The 21671-nt window shown below is 42.8% G+C and overlaps 1 pseudogene; it reads right to left on the reverse strand.

Moving 5' to 3' along the window:
- Positions 1-20810, reverse strand: part of LOC149461171 (monoacylglycerol lipase abhd6-A-like) — a 30472-nt pseudogene extending 9662 nt beyond the window's left edge.
- Between the last annotated feature and the right edge of the window lie 861 nt (positions 20811-21671).

Here is a 21671-nt window from a genome sequence, read left to right on the forward strand (position 1 = left end):
TGCCAGGTGCCATACATGGAATTCCTTGCTCTGAGATACTCTTCAAGGCAGCCAGGTGGGTGGGTAGTTTCCAGCTGGGGTCTGAAGATATTTACTTAAAGGGAACCAAGTGCTCCTTTAAAGAGACTTTGTAACTGATCCATTAAGAGACAAAAGTCACTTTGGAGGGAGTAGAGTCCAGGATCCATCCTTTTTGTACATAAAATAGGAAGTTTGTCATCAGAGTTGCTGGTTTTAAGTCAAATTTGGCGTCCCATATACCAGGGCCCAAAATTATCACTCACCTGCTCGCATTTGGCAAGTGAAAATAATGTGGGGCGAGTGTGTCCACTTAGGGCACCAGGATAGGAGCGGCTGCTGACATTCCTCCGGTGCCTCTTCCTCCCCCAATGTTTTGCTCTCTCTCCCTTCTCCCCCACAACTCCGCCTAAGCCCTCCATCTGCTTGTATTTCCTGCATGTCGGTACGGGACTCAATGCTCTTGTGGGTTCCTGATTGTGCACTGGCTGTGTGGCGGCTCCCTGCGGGAAAAGAGTGCTCTCCCCCGCCTAGGGACTTCACTCCTCTGAGACTCTGCTCCATCCCCAGCCCAGTCTTGTTTTATTATGTCTCCCCCCAGCAGCAAGAGCAGGAGAGGAGAAAGCCAAGACAAAGAGCTGCCAGCTGGATGTGTAATAATGGGCTGGCAAGGTAGCAAACAGGAATACAACTGAGCCTGCAGATCAGAATCGTCCCTCATGTAAGTGGATGCTTACCATTTGGAGACACCTGATGTAAAGGGGGGCTCTGATGGGACACCCAATGTAAAGAGGGACTCTGATGGGGACACCCGATGTAAAGGGGGACTCTGATGGGGACACCCGATGTAAAGGGGGACACCTGATGTAAAGGAGGACACTGATAGGGACACCTGATGTAACGGGGGGCTCTGATGGGGACACCCGATGTAAAGGGAGACTCTGATGGGGACACCTATGTAAAGGGGGACACCTATTTTTGTACCTTAATTCTGCATAAAACATTTAACAGTGTAATTTCATGAGATAATTTATGGGGGCATGTTTAGGGACGGAATTAGGAGCGGGGCAAGGTAGGGGTTTGGTAAGGCAACTGGTGGCGAGTAACTCTTAAGGCCTGGCTAGTAGTTTTGAGCCCTGCCATATACCCCTAGACATTATCCAAGTTGTTTACGTGAAATAAAACAACAAAAACAAGCCCAGAGGACTAGATACTGACTCTGAATGGAAGTTGAAAAATGTGTTTTGCCTAGCTGTGCAGCTATAGGGGACCAGAAAACTCAGTGGCTCCTTATGGGGTAGTGCCACACATATCACTGATGTGGATTATACCTTCAAAGTGGAACTAGACTCTCTCAATCCACATGAACTATTTTTAATCCTTTTTCTGCTAGCAATAGTAAATAGATAGGAAGGTATATCATGTTTACTCATTTTAAACTTTTTTTTTTAACGTCTTCAGTTGCTTCCTGGTTCCTGGCCTAGGCAAAAATCATTTCATGAATCCCAAGAGTCTTCATTGCCATTATATTATTCATCTGGAGGAGGGAAGCAATGAATTTCTCAACTAAGCACACCCTCCTGAATTCACACCTGAGCAAAGGATTCCAAGAACTAAATGCTGCTCCATGAATCATCTGCCCTTACTGATGATAGCTACAGCTAGAAATGCTGGGGGGTATTTTTCAGAGCAATTTCTCAACAAAATAAAGCATGGAGACATAGTTGGATGGGTGTTGTTTGCTTTTATATGAATATTAATTAATTATAGGTCAAGTTTTTAGGGTGGAACATGTAGAACGTTCCATCTCCTGCACCTTCTTTCCCCCGATCCTCTCCCTCCATGTGACATCAGACAGAGGATCCACTCCCTGCACCTGCTGTCACTTTTTAAATGTAGCACGGCTGTGCAGGGCTGCGCTCACACAACCATATCATTCATTCACAGTTTCCTGTGACTGAATAAACTACAAGTACTGTCACCCACTGTGGCAGACATCTTTGCAGTTTAAATGAACTGTGTGCTTGCTGATCAGCATGCCCATAGTTCATTCACACTGCATACAGAGGTACGGGCAACAGAGCTGCACAGTGTTTGCAGCAGCCTGGCACGGCACCTGCGATCAGCTCCCAGTTTTATAAACCATGTCCCATTTAAAAAAAAAATAATGCACATTTTTTACCTGCAAAAAAAATTTGCATTTATTATTTTTATGTAAAGGTGAACTTAGCCTTTAAAAAACATTTTCAGTTTAAGTTCTGCTTTAGGTTCGGAATTATGACAGGGAAGTTTCACTGCTGGAGTATCATTTTCATGACATTTTAGAAAAGAGTGGCTCATTGGGTCCAGCCCTAACCAAAATATCACATTTCAGTGGAATGGCCCTTTAAATGTTACTAAACCCAGGACCCCGCATTCACTATTTCTAGTCTCCCACAGTACACAGAACATGGAAGTGCAATTATTTATTTTAGTAAATATAAACTGCTAAATACCTTTTCTCATCAGCAGTTAGAGCAAACTTCTAGCAGTGTCCAGCCGAACACATGTTAAAGCTTGTAGTTTTCATTTTGCTCTAGGAGGATGCAGAACTCCTGACCTCTGTCTGGACAGTGTTGATTGGCCCTGTGCTGATCACATGCACTCTCAAAAGAAAAAATAAAAACCTCTCTAGCAATACGCACCAAACTGAACATGTGCAGAGTGTCTCCACACCATATGTCTTATCAGGAGATAAGAGGGGGAGACTGGAAGAAGGGGAGGATCAAGGGGAGGATCAAAGTCAGGATCAAACAGCGTTTTTATACAATGCAGAGGATTAACCCCTTAGGTTCCACAGTGAGTATAACAAGCATGCTTTACTGCATATACAGACTGATTTTACTGTTGTGGGTTTAGTAACACTAAATGTAAAAGGTGTAACTTCTATGTTTCCTATAGGAATTTCCCATACAGAAAAGTTCCAGATAAGGAAATGACCAGGTTTCCTAGATACAGTGTGCCTCCTTTCTACTCAGATAGACCAGAGTTATGTATTATGGCTGAGGCACTAGCTGAGAGCCCCCAGACGCACACATGGTTCTCACTGTCAATCCCTGCTACCCACTGCCATCTGTGCAGACCAGGCTGAAAATAGCTCAGATTATGCTGTATTATGAAATGAACATTAGCTCGGTCTACCCATACGAAGAGAGATTTTATCAGCAGCAGATCTGAAAAAAACGTCACGTGGTCAAATCTAACAAACAACAGCGTTTCCTGGACTGTCATAAATAAAAATGATGCTTGAAAAACTTTCTTGCCACCAGGTGCTTTGATGGGTCTCATTTATCAATATGTCTGTTATGTCTGGGGAACAACTAATCAGATTCAAACCAGGAACATTACATTTGGACAGTGGATGGTTCAATTACTGTCTCTGGGCAATACATAAAGTTCTCATTGCAAAGTCTATTAGGGGAATTCATAAAAGTGTCTAAGGTGTTCTTTAAAATTCTGATGTGACTCCACACAAATGTTGGTGCGGGCAACAGATTCATGTAGCTATTGTAAACAGGTTCTCCTGTACTGAGAATTACTTATTCTGATTTTACTGCACACTGTGAGCTTTCCACATGTGCACTAGAAGCTGCAGCAAGTCGTATCAAGTCAGCTTCATTTTCTGGCTGGAGGACATCAAGCATCACCTAGCACTTTTTTCCTCAGCCTGCCTGTCCTTAGCCCACCCCTTATTGGATTTCAAGTTTTTCAGTCAATGAGGCTCAGCATCACATGCAGGCATTAGCACCGCTTCCTGTTTTCAGGAAGCTATGCCTGCACCCTGTCAGCCCCTCCCACCTGTCATGATCTGCCAGATTGCATAGAGATACACAGAGACCAGTCATGTCACTGGGTCTAAAATAAGATATGTAATGAAAACAGAAATGTTTTATTTAAAAGAGTTTCTTAACCCCTTCACGCCTAAGGGTAAAACAAATCTAAATGCCTAAGCACAATTTTGCAACGTTGACATGTGTTAGTAAAGCTGTACATATCATCACAACTACTTTGTACATCCAGGTGAATTATACCTTGTTTTTTTCAGGACAAATTGGGCTTTCATTTGGTGGTAAATGGTAATGGAGATCTCCTGATTTTTTTTTTATTATCAAAGGAAAACTGGCCCAAAATAGTAAAAAAAAAAAATACTTTTTTTTATTTAGCAGTGTGTTTCTTGCTACTACCATAACCTACCACCAAAGAACAACCCAAAAGAAATTCTCCAGCTCTTGACGATCGCAGCGATACCATATATGTGTTTGTTATTTGTTGTTTGTAGCCGTAGTACAGCCAAGAAACAATAGCGCACATTTTGTTTTTGTCTTTTTTTTTTTTTACCTAAAAACACACAGACACTGACATTAACACTAATCCTGACCTTTGACCCTGACCTTGACCCAAACACTAACCCTGGCACTGAACTAGATCAAACCTTGATCTAGGTATTTTTTCTTTTATTTTTTAATATTTATTTATATTTTTTTTTATTTTACAAACATTTTTTTCCCTCTATGCCAGGAGTTAGAGATACAATGTATCTCTATCCTCCATTCATAGAGAGAGAAAAAACAAGGGGGCCGTGCTGTACAGTGACTGATCACTGTGATAGCCAATCAGAGGCTATCACAGCGATCATGTGACCCAGAATCGAGAGTCCCGAGTCCCGATCATTAGAATGGGACCCGGTGCTCTCAGTGCGGTGCGCTCTCAGCACAAAGACAGGTGTGCAAATATGCGACCCCACCCTAAAAAGCCCAGTTCTGTGAGGCCACATATTTGTGTTACGTCGGTGCAAAATGGTGCAAATAAAAATGTTGCTGAGGGGGGAAAAGGAGGTGCCAGAAAAGGCCAAAACTACTAGATTAAACTTCAGCTTTAAAGTGATTGTAAAGGCTGAAGGTTTTTTTACCTGAAGGTTTTTCGTGCAGCAGCCCCCCCCGCCCCCCCCCCCCCCAGCCCTCTCAATACTTACCTGAGCCTTGCAATCCAGCAATGTGAATGACAGCCTCGGCTGTCCTGAGTCTCTGCCTCCTTATTGGCTGAGACAGCAAGCGGGAGCCATTGGCTCCTGTTGCTGTCAATCACGGCAAGTCAGCCAATGAGGAGAGGGTAGCTCCGTGTGTGATTGGACACACGGAGCAGCGGGTGTCCCCATAGCAAGCTGCTTGCTGTGGGGGCACCCGACAGACAGGAGGAGCCATGAGAGCCTGTAGGGGACCCAAGATGAGGAGGATCCAGGCTGCTGTGTGCAAAACCACTGCACACAGCAGGTAAGTACAGACATGTTTGTTATTTTACAAAAAAAAAAAAACCCTTTAGAATTGCTTTAAATATTGTACTCAATAGTCACAAAGAATATAAATGCACTTTGTGTTCCTCAAATGCTTTTGCAAACCCAGTTATTACCTTATTAAAAGTAGCAGTGTCATCACTGCTGTGCTGTACGTGTGCAGGAGGGACCCAATAGACCTGATCACTTGTGTTTAGACAATATTTGCTTATCCCAAAGTTGCGTCTGTTTAGAATAAAAAACTGTCTTGTCTACAGTGATAAATCTGAATTTGTAAATCTGTCTCAGATGTTTTCCCAGTTTCATTGGTGCAGTGGAGGTCCGCAAATAAAACTATTGCACAGGCTAAATGAGAGGCAACCTGATCTGAGTCTATACGGGCTATACGGGCACAGTGGCTAAATGGTTAGCACTTCCTCCTGGCAGTACTAGGGTCAATGGTTCAAATCCCAGCCACGGCACCACCTGCCTGGAGTTTGCATGTTCTCCCTGTGCCTGCGTGGGTTTCCTCCGGGTACTCCGGTTTCCTCCCACACTCCAAAAGACATGCTGGTAGGTTAATTGGCTCCTGTCTAAATTGGCCCTAATATGTGTATGTATGAATGTAAGTTAGGGACCTTAGATTGTACACCCCTTGAGGGTTAGGGACTGATGTGAATGTACAATATTTGTATGTAAAGCGCTGTGTAAATTGACGGCGCTATATAAGTACCTGAAATAAATAAATATTATATGTGTCACCAATTTACTCAATAAATGTCCCCCAGTTCTGTGTAGTCAGCACCATTTACCTGCTGTGGAATCTTAAAGCGGACATACGAGCACAGTTTCATCATCTGCTCCATCTCTTCTGCAGTGGATGGAATGAGGGGGATTTTTGGATTTTCTTCTCCAGATTCTTTTAAGTCCTGTAGCTGTTTCAGGAATTTGCTTTCTGTCGGATACTGTAGACCTAATCATTGAGAATTAAAAAAGACAAGAAAAATAAACAAGAAATGGCCACATTTCAATACATGTATGGCAATTCCTGTTCAGGAGAAGTCGATCTATCGATTGACTTTTCATAAACGAGATTGTTGGAAATTCCCTGCTTGATCAGCCATGCTGCCAATGGGCTGCAGCACTGATCAGTGTATTCTGATGAAGGGAGAGTCAGCTGTCAGATTACAAAGACACAAGGGGAGGATTTTTCCATTCACCTCGACTGTGTGGATGGGGAAACCAGCTCAGTTTTTTTCTGAGTAATGAATGGCCAGCATTAGATAGCCTTTTATTTCATCAGGTTCGGTCAGCACCAACTCGCAGAGATTCATTACCCCGCGGAGTAATAAAAACCAAAAAACTGTCATATACAGTATTGACTTTTTTTGGTTAAACGTGCATTAATTTGACTAATATTGGCTTACTTGGGGGTTAAAGTGACACCATCAGCACAGACTCACTTATATAGAATTACATACCTGCTGAAGGAAATCACTGTACTTTGGGTAGACCCATTTGTTGAAAAGCCGTTTCTATGCTAGTTACTTGGCACTGCAGGTATTTGACCGGTCAGATGGGTGGAATACCTGGTTCCCCACAAGCTGTGGTTCTTCCTGTCAACTCATATGTCCTGTAGTGATGTATGAGACGACGGGAAATCCACAGCATGCGGTCAGGGAACAGGTATTTCACACACCTGGAACTGGCAGCGTTTTAACAAATGGGCCACTGAAAAGGTATAGTGACTCTTGTATTAACATGCTTGTTTAGAATTCTATAAAATGAGTCCTGTGTCGACAAGGTCACTTTAAAGAATAATTTGAAAAGCAGATTTACAGGTAGATATAAAAACCTCATAATAAATCAAATTCTGCAGTCATTAAAAAATCCTTAAAGCTGAACTTCAGCCGGCTTCCAAAAGAAAAAAAAAAAAACACTCGATATTGCCTCTTCCCAGTCCCCCATTCCCCACACACACTCCTTGCTCATAAGCATTCTGTAGCTCATTTTCAAATATAAATAAAGTTTATAACACAAGCTATGGACACGGGATGCATAGGTGTTCTGTCCATCTGTATGCAGGCAGCCCAATTTATGGGCAGCACAGTGGCTAAATGGTTAATGTGACGGGCGCGGCGTCAGACCCCCAGCCCTTCTCACCAACTTGTGACTGAAGGACTAGCCAATCTAAAACCGCGCTGTCACGTGCGTAACAATGCCACGCTCAGCTACAACCTGCACAAAGATTTTCCAGCTCACTGGACCACAATCCATGTGCCGCAGCCTGAGAGCGATTGTTACTGGGTCAGGTTAATTACGCAATTAATCCTTCACACTGCCACCACCGCCTTTTTGTACAGAGTAGGAGGAAACTGGCCAATCTTAGTAGTAACACTATGATGTTTGAATAAGCATCTGTATACACACTGCCACCGCAGGCAGATGTATGCAGAAGTTTAAATCACACAGTAGCGCTCTTCAGAGACAGGGATTCTTGGTTTGCATTAAAGAGCTTTAGAAACAGTTAAACACTTTTCAGAAAATAGGATTTATTACTAAAAAGGTCAAAATGGTGCAATAAAAATATTTACAGAAAAAGCTGTAGCATATATATATATATATATATATATATATATATATATATATATATATATAGAGAGCAATAACACAGCAGAGAAGTTTAGAGAGGTAGAATACTTGCCAGACTAATGGGTTTCAGCAGATTCAAGGGTCCTGAGCAAGAGGGTACCGTTTCTCCCAAAGTTGGTTCCTGATGTGAAGAAATCTCTTCATCTTTTTCCCCAGGCATACCAGCCTTTTTCTAGGAACCCAGCAGGGTGTCTCCTTAAAGCAGAGAACCAATTGCCTCATTTGGGGAGGGGTGTTTAGGCGGGGAACTCAGGCTATGACCAAATCCCTCTCAGTTTATATCATGGTCAATAACCTTCTATAGGTGCATGCAGCAGCCTAGCCACTGGCAAGATAATATTCAGAATGATATTCTGAACGTCCAGACACCAGATATGACATATCTGGCTGTGACGGTTAAAGAGATATAGCTTTCTGCTCCCGGGTAGACGAAATCTAGGGGTGTAAGGTATCAGGTGACTTGACCTCTCTGAATATATGCTTTGTATTCTTGTACGTATTTCTTACGAGAAATTATGAAAGTGTATGGTCTCCAAATGAGATGTTTTACTGCTATCCCGGAATGCTTTTGAAGTCCAGTGACTGACGGGTTTATAGCTTTACGATCAGCTTCAGAGCAAGGAGTGGGACAGACACCCTGGCATCAGCTAATTGGGTTTACAACCATGAAGGGTATCCAGCTGTGCCCTGTGCACTCCTGAACTCAGCCACACCAGACCACCTGCCACTCAACAGAAAGGGAGGGGGCTGGTTTTGTAGTGAGAATGACACAAGATGGAGGATCTTTAGCAACATGGACGTCCGCGTCCATATTTGTGCGCACGATTGCTACAGTTAGCACTTCCGCCTGGCAGTACTAAGGTCATTGGTTTGAATCCCAACCATGTCACCACCTGCCTGGAGTTTGCATGTTCTCCCTGTGCCTGCGTGGGTTTCTTTCGGGTACTCCGGTTTCCTCCTACACTCCAAAGACATCCTGGCAGGTTAATTGGATCCTGTCTAAATTTTCCCTAGTATGTGTATGAATGAATGTAAGTTAGGGACCTTAGACTGTACACCCCTTGAGGGTTAGGGACTGATGTGAATGTACAACATATATGTAAAGCGCTGCATAAATTGACGGCGCTATCCAAGTATCTGAAATAAATAAATAAAATAATATCTATTGGGATGCAGTGGCTGCCTGGACACAGCCACTAATACCTATTGTACATCAGTGTGGGTGCTGGTGCATTTGGGTGTGTGTCCCTGAACTCACACTGTCTGCATTCTGGGATACACATCTGCACCCGCATGGATGTCAAATTGGGCGCAGTGGCTGTGTCTGTTCAGCTGCTGCATCCCAGTTGACATGAAAGGGACTGCCTGCATGCAGATGCACAGTCCTGTGCAGGCAAACACACCCCTTTGCTTGGCTGCATGCTTAAGTACATAAGAAAGTCCTTTTCGTGTCACAGTGCTCTGATCTACAGAGTTGAAATGCTGGTACCTCTAGGATTTGGGTGGTGAATAGTGAAGGTAAAGTAAAGGCATCAGAAAGCAAGCAGTGAGATAACATTTAGGAACAAGTGGTGGTTATATAATCATTTTTATGCCTATGAGGATCTGTAAAAACATAATTAACAGTTTTTGTAATATAGCTACACTATTTTTTTTTGTTGGGGGGGGGGGGGGATTTAAAATTATATATTTATTTCATAATTTAGAAAAACAACTTGAAATGCTAAATAATTATGAAATACTTATACTTTTCTATTAAGTACACCCTGTTATTTTTATTAACATGTGCCTACAAAGTCGACAATAGCCTGTCAGCCTGTAGGTCATATACGTATCTGACATTCCAATTGATACTTTACATAATAACATGATTAAGGGTTACATTCATACATCACAGGAAAGCACAACTGATCCAGCCCAGAAGTGGTAAACATGTGATTATTGGGACTTACCTGCAGGACAAATTAGAGTCAAACTGCCAATGTCTTTTGGATACTGAGCAGCGTATACCCTGGCCACACTACCACCCATCGATGTACCAACAAGATGGAAAGGCCTCTTGTTCAGGTTTATGCTCTCAACAAACTGTCAAGGAAGAAAACGTGTTATCCTAAATATGACACATTAGCTTAATGCAAATCGGTTTTGCCGGTAGTTTTCTGGGGGAGGCTCCGACACCACAGAACAACACAATTGTAAGTAGCAGCAGTTGAAGAACATGGATGAGACTCTATAAGAGGCAGACAAATGGTACAGGTAGAAAAGAGGAGTAGCCAAACACAGAACACGGGGAGAAGAGATAGAAGGCAGAGTAGGAGCTGATCTTTAACCAGGAGGAAAGATGAAGAGGAAGAGAAAGAGCTTATCATAGATTGGAGACTAAAGAGAGGAGGAAGAGTGGGAGCTTATTGGGAACAGTGGGAAAGAGAGAGGAGCAGAGTGGGAACTTATTGTGGACAGTGGGAAAGAGAGAGGAGGCAGAGTGGGAGCTTATTGAGGATAGCAGGAAAGAGAGAGGAGGCAGAGTGGGAGCTTATTGTGGACAGTGGGAAAGAGAGAGGAGGCAGAGTGGAAACTTATTGTGGACAGTGGGAAAGAGAGAGGAGGCAGAGTGGGAGCTTATTGTGGATGGCAGGAAAGAGAGAGGAGGCAGAGTGGGAGCTTAATGAGGATGGCAGGAAAGAGAGAGGAGGCAGAGTGGGAGCTTAATGAGGATGGCAGGAAAGAGAGAGGAGGCAGAGTTAGAGCTTACTGAGGATGGCAGGAAAGAGAGAGGAGGCAGAGTGGGAGCTTATAGAGGATGGGAGGAAAGAGAGAGGAGGCAGAGTGGGAACGTATTGAGGAAGCAGGAAAGAGAGAGGAGGAAGAGTGGGAGCTTAATGTGGACAGTGGGAAAGAGAGAGGAGGCAGAGTGGGAGCTTATTTTGGACAGTGGGAAAGAGAGAGGAGGCAGAGTGGGAGCTTATTTTGGACAGTGGGAAAGAGAGAGGAGGCAGAGTGGGAGCTTATTGTGGACAGTGGGAAAGAGAGAGGAGGCAGAGTGGGAGCTTATTGAGGAAGCAGGAAAGAGAGAGGGGGCAGAGTGGGAGCTTATTGAGGATGGCAGGAAAGAGAGAGGAGGCAGAGTGGGAGCTTATTGAGGATAGCAGGAAAGAGAGAGGAGGCAGAGTGGGAGCTTACTGAGGATGGCAGGAAAGAGAGAGGAGGCAGAGTGGGAGCTTACTGAGGATGGCAGGAAAGAGAGAGGAGGCAGAGTGGGAGCTTACTGAGGATGGCAGGAAAGAGAGAGGAGGCAGAGTGGGAGCTTATTGAGGATGGGAGGAAAGAGAGAGGAGGCAGAGTGGGAGCTTATTGAGGAAGCAGGAAAGAGAGCGGAAGCAGAGTGAGAGCTTATTGTGAACAGAGGGAAAGAGAGAGGAGGCAGAGTGGGAGCTTATTGAGGATGGCTGGAGGCAGATTGGGAGCTTATTGAGGATGGCTGGAGGCAGATTGGGAGCTTATTGAGGACGGTGGAGAGGCAGAGTGGGAGCTTACTGTGGACCATGGGAATAAGAGAGGAGGCAGAGTGAGAGCTCATTATGGACTAGATAAAAATGAGAGGAGGCAGAGTAAGAGCTGAGCATGTTAAGAAGTAGGTGCTATGCCAAGAAATAATCCCCACAAAAGGTGGAATGTCGGTGCTCTGGCTCTGTGTGTTTTCCCAGCAGAGATGCAACTGAATGATTAAGATTGGTATAGCTGGCACTCGTCTTCCCGAATAATAAACTTTATTGAACAAGTAAAATGTGCATATAAAATGGCTTACGCATTTTGGCAATAAGCCTTAGTCATAGCCATGACTAAGGCTTATTGCCGAAGTGCGTAAGCCATTCCAGAGCCAGGAAAAAGAGGGGAGACAGAGTGGCAGCTTTTCATAGACCAGGAAGAAAGGGCAGAGGTAGGAGTAAAGAAAGGAATATGGGGAAAAAAAGAAATGAGGCAAAGTGGAAGCTGATCATGGACTTTCTGAGGAAAGCAGAGGAAACAGAGTGGGAGCTGATTATAGATTTGGGGAGGAAGAGGAAGGTGAAAGAGCTGGAGTCAATCTTTGACTGGGGAAGACAAAGATGGAAGATGGGAGCTGATCATGGACTGGGGGGGGGGGGGGGGGAGGGAAGGCAAAGTGGGAGCTGATCATGGATCAGGAAAAAGAAAATAGACCAAATGGGAGCAGATTATGAATCAGGAAAGAGATGAGAGAGAAGGCAGAGTGTTTGCTGCTCATTGAATAGGAGGTAAAGAAAAAAAGGCAGAGTGGGAGCTGATCAAGGCTCTTAATTTATGTTAAGTACATGTAAAAGTGCATTAAAAATGATCTGTCAGAGAGGAATAACCCATGAAGATTTTGGAAACATTTTCATTCACCATTTCCCATTGACAAACAACAATTGCTTTAAAGTGTACCTGTCAGCTTTACTTACGTTACCCATAAACAATACAGTGTGGTCGATTGTGTGAGCACTATCTAGAAGCCAAATTTTTATTCTCTTTTTGGAAGTTGGTTGCATAACATTAATCCTTGAAATCCTTTTCTAATGACCCATGCACACGATAAGAAAATTTTGTGTCAATTTCCGTACGAGGAACAATCGCCAATTATCTGATAGTTAGTATTGTGCTTTCAATAGCCAATTCCGACTTTTCGGACAACAAAAACTGAGGGTGCAAGCTATAAAACTTTTATTGTACGTAAACACAATGTCCGATTTTCATTTAATGTGTACAGTAATCATATGGAAATAATTGAATAGAAAAAAAATGAGCGTGATCAGAAGCAAAGAAGGACCCTACACTTCCTCTTCTACTAGTACGTAGCTACATTTGCCTACTTTTTCCTTTGTCAGGCTAGCATTTTCTCACAAGTCAATACCATTCCGACTACATCATGATTTGCGCTTTTATGAAAAATCAGACATTTGGTCGTCCAATTTTCTCATTAAGCTTTAGAACTACAGAGGGTGGTGCCCAGAGCCAGGAAACACTTGGCCTGATGTTCTGAGTGATCAGATTTTGGGTTTTTAACAAAACATGAATACTGACATTCAAAGGGATTTCATAAACATGGTAGCTAGCTGGACAAAATGAATGCCAAATGTAGGCAATAAAAGAAGTACTTCTGAGCTGTATTTTCTAAATTAAGAGGTAAATCTTGATGGCTTGGAGCATACCTTTGAATTAGTAACATTTTCAGGTAATTAGGTTACAATGGTAGTACATTCAAAGATGAAATGATAATTATGACATTAATTCACGAGGATGTGTTTTGTTAAATTCATCACAACTTTGCCTGAGCTTTTTGATTCTATTAAGTGAAAGATGAAGCAGATGGAATGTAATCATCTTAGACGTGGCATGACAGGGAAGATTTTAATCTGGGAAGAATTAGGGAGCAGTGGCAGATCTGTAGAAGAGAATGTGACATGTGTTTATCAGCAAGAGCAATTTATCAGAGTGCTGTTAATGTGATTTTGTTGTTCTTCCTCACATCAGATTTACATTCACAAATACATTTATGGAACAGTTACGTAGTTGTGTTGAAGCTGGCTTCAAGGTTGAGCAGAGCTTAGGGGCTCACCAATCCTCTGTTTTTAAATATCACATCAGATGATAATATTTTAGAAAGCCACAAACTAATTCATAGCTGTGAGCACTGCTGTCATCAGGGGAGAATTCTGACCAAATAATTACATTAGTTAGGCATTGCATGTGATGATCTTCAAATGAATCCTACAAAATAAACTTCAGCTCATGTAGGGTTCAGTATGAAGTACGTTTCGCATTTCAAGCCTAAGTTTGCATCTCTTAAAGAGTAGCTCTCGTCCATGCCTTACATTTTAGTTTTAAATAGACTGAAGAAGGATTACAATCTATGTCAGATTTTTTACTGCTGTCTTCTTTCAAGTTGAAAATGGTTGTAAACCCTTACATATACCCAGAGAAGAGAATAGCCTCAGATGATACACAGAGATGATATGTAAGCTGTACCTGTTTATCTGCAGCCCTCTGTCTTGTACAGCCTTCTAAAGTATACACTTTACACAGAATTTCTGATTGTCAGAAGTTGGGGGGCTTTGATGTCACGCACCACAGCACAGAGGGAACAGCTGTGGAATGGACACCCCCCTCATCACAGTCTCATAAGGAAACATGGACAGCTGAGGCTGTCTATCACAGGCTGTGTCCTGGAGCATCCTTCCCTTCCCCCTGGATCCCTTGGAGTCGGCATCAACTGTCAGAAGTGCAGATAGCAGAGGAAGGAGAAAGGAGACAGAAATCACACTAAGTGTTTTGGATTGAGGCATGTACACACTATAGAATGGTTTGCTTTGTTCATTTTTTTATTTCGGCAGTGTACAACCACTTTTCTCATTATACCTTGTCTCTGGAATAGCAGTCACCAGAGAAAAGTCTTCAATAAAAACACAGAGACAGCAATATAAACCTGAGATAGGTATTAACTCTTCCTCCTTCTATCCAAAAGTAAAATAAAAGGGCCTCCTACCTAGACATTTGTTCATGTGAATATTGTTGAAGGAGAAAATCATCTCATTTAATTGTTATAGTTTCAACAGAAATCACATTACTAAATAACTAGGTAACTGGCCCCAAAGTAGGCAAAAGAGGATACCCAGAACAGCATTTTGTCCTGGATAGAACTTTATGTTAGCCCATCTTAATTCACCAATCCAATCCACCGAGAATGGTAACTTTTAAACAAAGAGTGATGCATTTTCATGGACACAGATTCCCATGACAGGCCAGATAGTAGGTGTTCCTATGGAGGTGGTTCACATACATGCAATTAAACTGCACTGCGTTTTGACTGCATTTCTAAAAGGAGTCCTGTGAGAGTTTGGAGCGATACACTACAAACTCACAGCTCATAGAGTATAGTGACCTTCTGAGATGAGAGGAATGGGTTTTTGCATAGAAGAGGGAAAACAGAGGAGGAAAACAAGAAAAAAAATATTCTGAACCAATGGACTGCAGACATAGTACAGGAGATGACCAGAGACTGCAGACACAGTACAGGAGATGATCAGAGACTGCGGACATAGTAAAAGGAGATGACCAGAGACTGCGGACGTACTACAGGAGATGACCAGAGACTGCGGACGTACTACAGGAGATGACCAGAGACTGCGGACGTACTACAGGAGATGACCAGAGAATGCGGACATACTACAGGAGATGACCAGAGACTGCGGACATAGTACAGGAGATGACCAGAGACTGCGGACATAGTACAGGAGATGACCAGAGACTGCGGACATAGTACAGGAGATGACCAGAGACTGCGGACATAGTACAGGAGATGACCAGAGACTGCGGACACAGTACAGGAGATGACCAGAGACTGTGGATACAGTACAGGAGATGACCAGAGACTGCAGACCTTTGGGGAGGGGGGGGGGCGGGTACCCGAATTTGACAGGTACCCACTACTACTTCCGTGTAGATGTCCTCCCCCCTCCCTCCCCGTAGTATTGTGGGACATGCGATAGGTCCCTGAAGACTATGGGGCCATTCAGAAAGTGCAGCGCTTCTCACGCATGCACAGTGGGCACCCGGCTGTGAAGCGCAAGCGGTTACAGCCGGGTGCCGGCACTGAAGATGCCGGCGTGAGGGAGAGAAGACGGCCGGTGAAAGCGGAACACCACTGGACCGCGGGACAGGTAGGACCAAGGAGCGGGTTCTTCTGCACAGTAGAGCCAAGCGGCCGGCCCGGTATTCTGACACAGCAGCGGCGGGAATACCAGGCCAGCCGCTCCATATTCGCTCCATAAGACGCACACACATTTCCCCCCATTTTTGAGGGGGAAAAAGTGCGTCTTGTGGAGCGAAAAATACGGTATGTGTTTTGGGTACAATGGCCTTTTTACTTTCAAGATGAACAGTAAAATATAATCTCAGAATATAAGAATGTTCCAAAATCTTATAACCTAAAACAACATGAAACACCCCCTCCATCCACCCCAATCATTATTAGTTAATTCACCCTATTCCATTTACAGACATAACATAGTATAAGCAAGTACCTGGTGTATCCGGTTCACCTGTCCGATGACTGAGTAGTCATCGAAGGGTGAGCGCGTGGTACCTTCATGACCGGGTAGATCCACACAAATCAGATGCAAGTTCTTAGGAAGGAACTGTAAATAAACAGCATTTCTAAACGGACTATATTCACATCAGCAATATACAGTATATATACAGTACTGTGCATAAGTCATAGGCAGGTGTAAGAAATATTGTAAAATAAGAATTATTTCAGAAAAAGTGTTAGTTCCACTTATCAAAATGGAAAGTAAATGAGCAGAAGAGAAATCCAAACCAAACAAAAGTTTGGTGTGACCACACTTTGCCTTCAAAACAGCATCAATTCTTCTAGGTTGTACGCTCTAACAAGAAGGGCCCTCTGTTTCTTCTGGTACCAAATTGTATTAGAACTGTAATGTCTGCCTTAATTTTGCAAAGCGCTGCAAAAACTGTTGGTGCTTTAGAAATCCTGTATAATAGTAATAGGTGCACTTGTACTCTTGTTTTTGAAGGACCTCGGCAGGTAGGTTGTTCCAAACATCTTGGAGAACTAACCTCAGATCTTCTGTGGATGTAGGCTGCCTCAAATCCTTCTGTCTCTTCATGTAATCCCAAACAGACTCCATGATGTTGAGATCAGGGCTCTGTGGGGGCCAAACCATCACTTCCAGGACTCTTTACACTTTGTTCTTCTTTACACTGATGGTAGTTCTTAATGACATTAGCTGTATGTCTGGGGTTGTTGACCTGCTGTAGAATACATTTGGGGCCAATCATACGCATCCCCGATGGTATGGCATGATAGAGAAGTATCTGCTTGTATTTTTCAGCATTAAGGACACCATTGGTCCTGACCAATTCTCCAACTCTATTTGCAGACAGGCAGCCCCAAACTTGCAAGGATCCTCCACCATGCTTCACAGTTGCCTGCAGACACTCATTGCACTGCTCTCCAGCTCTTCACAAGCAAACTGCTGCCTGCTACAGCCAAATATTTCAAATTTTGATTCATCAGTCCAGAGCACCGACTGACATTTTTCTGCACCCAGTTCCTATGTTTTCTTGCATAGTGGAGTCACTTAGCCTTGTTTTCATGTCCTATGCACAAGGAAATATAACTGCAGCAGCTTTCATTTACCCCTCTACACCTGAATTGGTCTCTTCTAAAAGGGAAGAGCTTCAACACCTCTACGTAGTGTCAGAGCTGGGCCCCTTCCTCACACAACATCTCTACACCCAATCCTACTATTATCTGGCTCGACAGCCAGCAGAAATATGGTAGAGACATGAGGGTGCTGGCAATCTCCTTCACCACTAGGAACTGCTGGAACTTTGTATAGTCACCAGCACTTCATATAGCTAGGCACCAAATAGGAGAAGGAAAAAATGTTTCTTGAACTATATTGAGCCTTAGGACTCCTCTCCTAATTTTGAGGATTGGTTCTGCACCCCTTACCATGCTACTCTAGGCACTGGCCTGCAAGTACCATTACGATGAATAAAGCCCTGAATATAGGGAACTGGTCCACTTCTGCTTCACATATGGTTTATCAGGTTTTTTTTTTTTTCAATCAACTCACTTCCAATATATAGCTATGAGCAATTAAATATTCCAATAAACAAGGTTAATGTCCTCTCTCACCTTGGCTATAGCCAGCCACATGTCCTTATGGGCAGAAAATCCATGTAACATAAGGATGGATGGTTTGGGCCCCGGTCTACCTCAACATGTGTAGCAGAATCTGTAGTTTCCATAGTTGGCAAATTTTACTTGCATTCCCAAGGCCCTGCGCCAGTACCTGAAACAAAGAACACGTGTCAGCACTGGAAATCACAATCAGACAAATTAAAGTGTTACTAAACCCAGGACCCCGCATCCACTATATCCGGTCTCCCACAGTACACAGAACATGGAAATGCAATTATTTTAGTAAATATAAACTGCTAAATACCTTTTCTCAGCAGTGAGAGCAGTCTTGTGACTTCTATCAGTGTCCAGCCAAGCACTAGCTAAAGCTTGTAGGAGAAGTTTAGTATAGGTCAAGTTTTTAAGGTGGAACATGTAGCATGTTCCAGCTCCTGCACCTTCTTTCCCCTCATCCACTCCCTCCATGTGACATCTGGCAGGGGATCCACTCCCTGCACCCGCTGTCACTTTTTAAAATTAGCAAGGCTATGTGGGGCTCCGCCCAAATAGCCACATCATTCATTCACAGTTTCCTGTAAGTGTTAATAAACCCAGGACCCCGCATTCACTATTTCTGGTCTTCCACAGTACACATCACATGGAAGTGCAACCATTTTAGTGAACTGCTAAATACCTTTTCTCATCAGCAGTTACAGCAGTCTTGTGACTTCCAGCAGTGTCCAGCCGAGCACATGTTAAAGCTTGTAGGAGTTTTCATTCTGCTCTAGGAGGATGCAAAACCCCTGACCTGTGCTGATTGGCCCTGTGCTGATCACATGCACTCTCCCAAAAAAAAAAAAAAACCTCTCTAGCAATACACACCAAATTGAGCATGTGCAAAATGTCTGTCTTCTCAGGAGATAAGAGCAGGTTGCTTGAAAAAGAGGAGGAACAGAGAAGAAAGGGTCAAAGGGCCTTTTTACACAATGCGGAGGATTAACCCCTTAGGTTCCACAGTGAGTATAACAAGCATGCTTTACTGCATATACAGACTGATTTTACTGTTGTGGGTTTAGTAACACTTTAATGAAATCAAATCAATTTTAGGGCTGAGCTATAATGAGAACTATGCCTATGACTGTACATTGATCTTGTCAAACTGTTAAATCTGTTAAAATAAATACTCATTTGGTAGTTAATTATCAAGGAGATTCCGGTTAGTCTCTTGGCAGTTTGTTTCAGAGTGATGGGCTTCAGAATGGGCACAACATATGGCAAAATATTGACAGGCAGAAATAACATAAGAATAGTATACAGAATCATCATATGCCTCGATATAGAGACACAGTGCAGATCAAGGTATGGGGAGTCAATCCCTGGGGTCAGCCCCCTGACCATGTTTATTGTGGTTCTCGACATCCTGAGTCCTGGCTCCCAGGAACTTTAGCTTAGTTTATACCATGCAAAGGGCAACCATGTGGTTGTGTAAAACAAAAGGTAACCTAATGCACATCCAAATCACAACCTCAGTGCATAAAGGGTTAATTCCATAGAACCACAGATTGGTTTTCCTCAAGAAAGACCCAGGAATCATACTTCCATAAATAAATAGTAGGCAGCACTCCAAACAGCTAACGTTTTGATTTTCATATATTTAAGAATGAAAGCATAGTATAAAAAACAGACAAGTACATCATTGTACATAGACAGGGAGGAGATCCAGGTTAAAAGAGTGCAGGGAGAAGAGGCTGTGGGGACTGGTCTAGCAGTGCTTAGGAGCCTGCAGGAGCAGAGGGTCGGGTAGGTAAAACTGCTTTAACAACCCCCTAGACATAAACAAACAGTTAAAGTATAACTAGGCAAACCTTCTTTTAGTTTTTGCATAGAGTGGAGAGGGATTAGAACCCCTGTCAGTTTTCTATTGAAGTCTGTGTCCCAGTTAGGGAGATTCACCTTCTCTGTTTGTTCGGTTTATCAGTGAAAGTACAAGAAAATCTCAAATTTTGGGCTGTCCCCAGAAAAGTAACAGAGGGGAAATCTTCCAATGGGGACATTTAGTTCTGGTGACCTGGAAGTCCCCAAGGAATTCCCTTAATTTGCAGGGATTTCCAATCACTTCTTGTTTGACAATGGGACAAGAAGTGAAGGGAAATCTCCCCAATGGGACACAGATGGCATAAAATAAACTGAGAGGGGTTAATTTTGGGCTGTCCCCAGAAAAGGAATAGAGGGGAAATCTTCCAATGGGGACATTAGTTCTGGTGACCTGGACGTCCCCAAGGAATTCCTTTAATTTGCAGGGATTTCCGATCACTTCCTGTCTGACAATGGGACAAGAAGTGAAGGGAAATCTCCTCAATGGGACACAGATGGCAAAAAATAAACTGAGAGGGGTTAATAACCTCCCTTACTCTATCTAAAATGTAAAATAGTGTTGCCTGTAGTTCTACTTGAACCTTTGCAGTGTGCTACAAGGGATGATTTCAAGTTTCCTGGAGTTCAGCCTTTAAGAGAACAGTCACCAGTGGGCGTTTGTAATCATCAGAATCACTACTTTTGGGCTCCAGGTACCATATACTAGTGTCCTATATTACAGTGCGTGCATTTTCATCTCACATTCAATAGCGCAGCCTTACCAATAATAAATCTTGATGAGAGCGGCGGGCCACAGGAAAAAGGAAGTCACAAAAGCCAAAATCGGGATCAGCAAAGTACCTCCAGCTATTAGGAACATATTCAGTACATCCAGGTCCATGGTCCTTAGACCTTGTGCGGAAAGAGAGGAAACAGACTTTAGTGTGAAATTCAGCAGTGACAGTACAGCACTTCTTCCAATATCCATACATCTGTGTGCAGAGAATCAGCGCAGGTGTCTATAGTTCTGTAGAACATGAAATGAATGGGCAGACATATAATTTTTATGACAGAAGAATCATGAACAGCTAATTCTCAGAGCAATCATCCAGCATTAAAAAAAACAACACTATTACTCCACACTAGATTTATTCTTATATTCCTTACTTGGGCACATTTAATTTCCAATTGTTCTGTATTTTTATTGACTTACAGAAATATTTGAACACCCTGCGATTTTGAAAGTTCTACCACTTAGAAATCATGGAGGGGTCTGAAATTTACATTGTAGGTGCATTCCCACTCAGAGACAGAATTTAAAAAAAAAAAATTCAGAAAATCACATACAATCATAAAAATCATACAATGCGATTTCCTGAATTTTTTTTTAAATTCTGTCTCTCAGAGTGGGAATGCACCTACAATGTGAATTTCAGACCCCTCCATGATTTCTAAGTGGGAGAACTTGCAAAATCGCAGGGTGTTCAAATACTTCTGTTCCTCACTGTACATTGTATTGTGAATCGTTATCTTTTAGTCCTCATGCACATTGGACGTTTTACAGCGGCTGTTTTTGGCTTTGAGGGTTTTTTTCTACAGCCAGTAAACCCCCAGCATGTTATCCTATGTGTCCATGCACGAATAGACTGTAAATCAATGTTGTCTGGCAGAGGTGTTTTTTGGCTGGAAAACCCCTCAGAACTAGTTGGTTTCTAGAAGAGTTTTTTAGCTATAAAAACGCTTTAACGCTGAAAAATAGTAAATCGTGGTAAACCAGCGTTTTTGGACTTTTTTTTTTACCACAAAAAATTTTTTGCGCGGTAAAAAAAACCTCTAAAAAAAATGCAAACACGAAAAAATACAGCAAAATGCCACTAAACGCTAAAAAACGTTTTTAAACATGACTTTACATACCAGCATTATTAAAACACCCAGTGTGCATGAGCCTAATAAATCCAATTTACAGAAACTTGAAACAAATCAGCACAGCCAAGAATTATAAGAAATTAAAGAACTACATATTCCAAAGTTGTCTCCGTGCTGAACCTTCATTTCTTAGCCACTGTACCTAGGCAAAGCCTTGTACACACGGGCCGAATGTCAGGTGGCATTGGCCGGTTCAATAGAAACTGG

Source organism: Staurois parvus, unplaced genomic scaffold, assembly GCF_062004578.1.
Source record: "Staurois parvus isolate SC_StPar_1 unplaced genomic scaffold, SC_StPar_1.0 ptg000209l, whole genome shotgun sequence".
Taxonomy (NCBI): Eukaryota; Metazoa; Chordata; class Amphibia; order Anura; family Ranidae; genus Staurois; species Staurois parvus.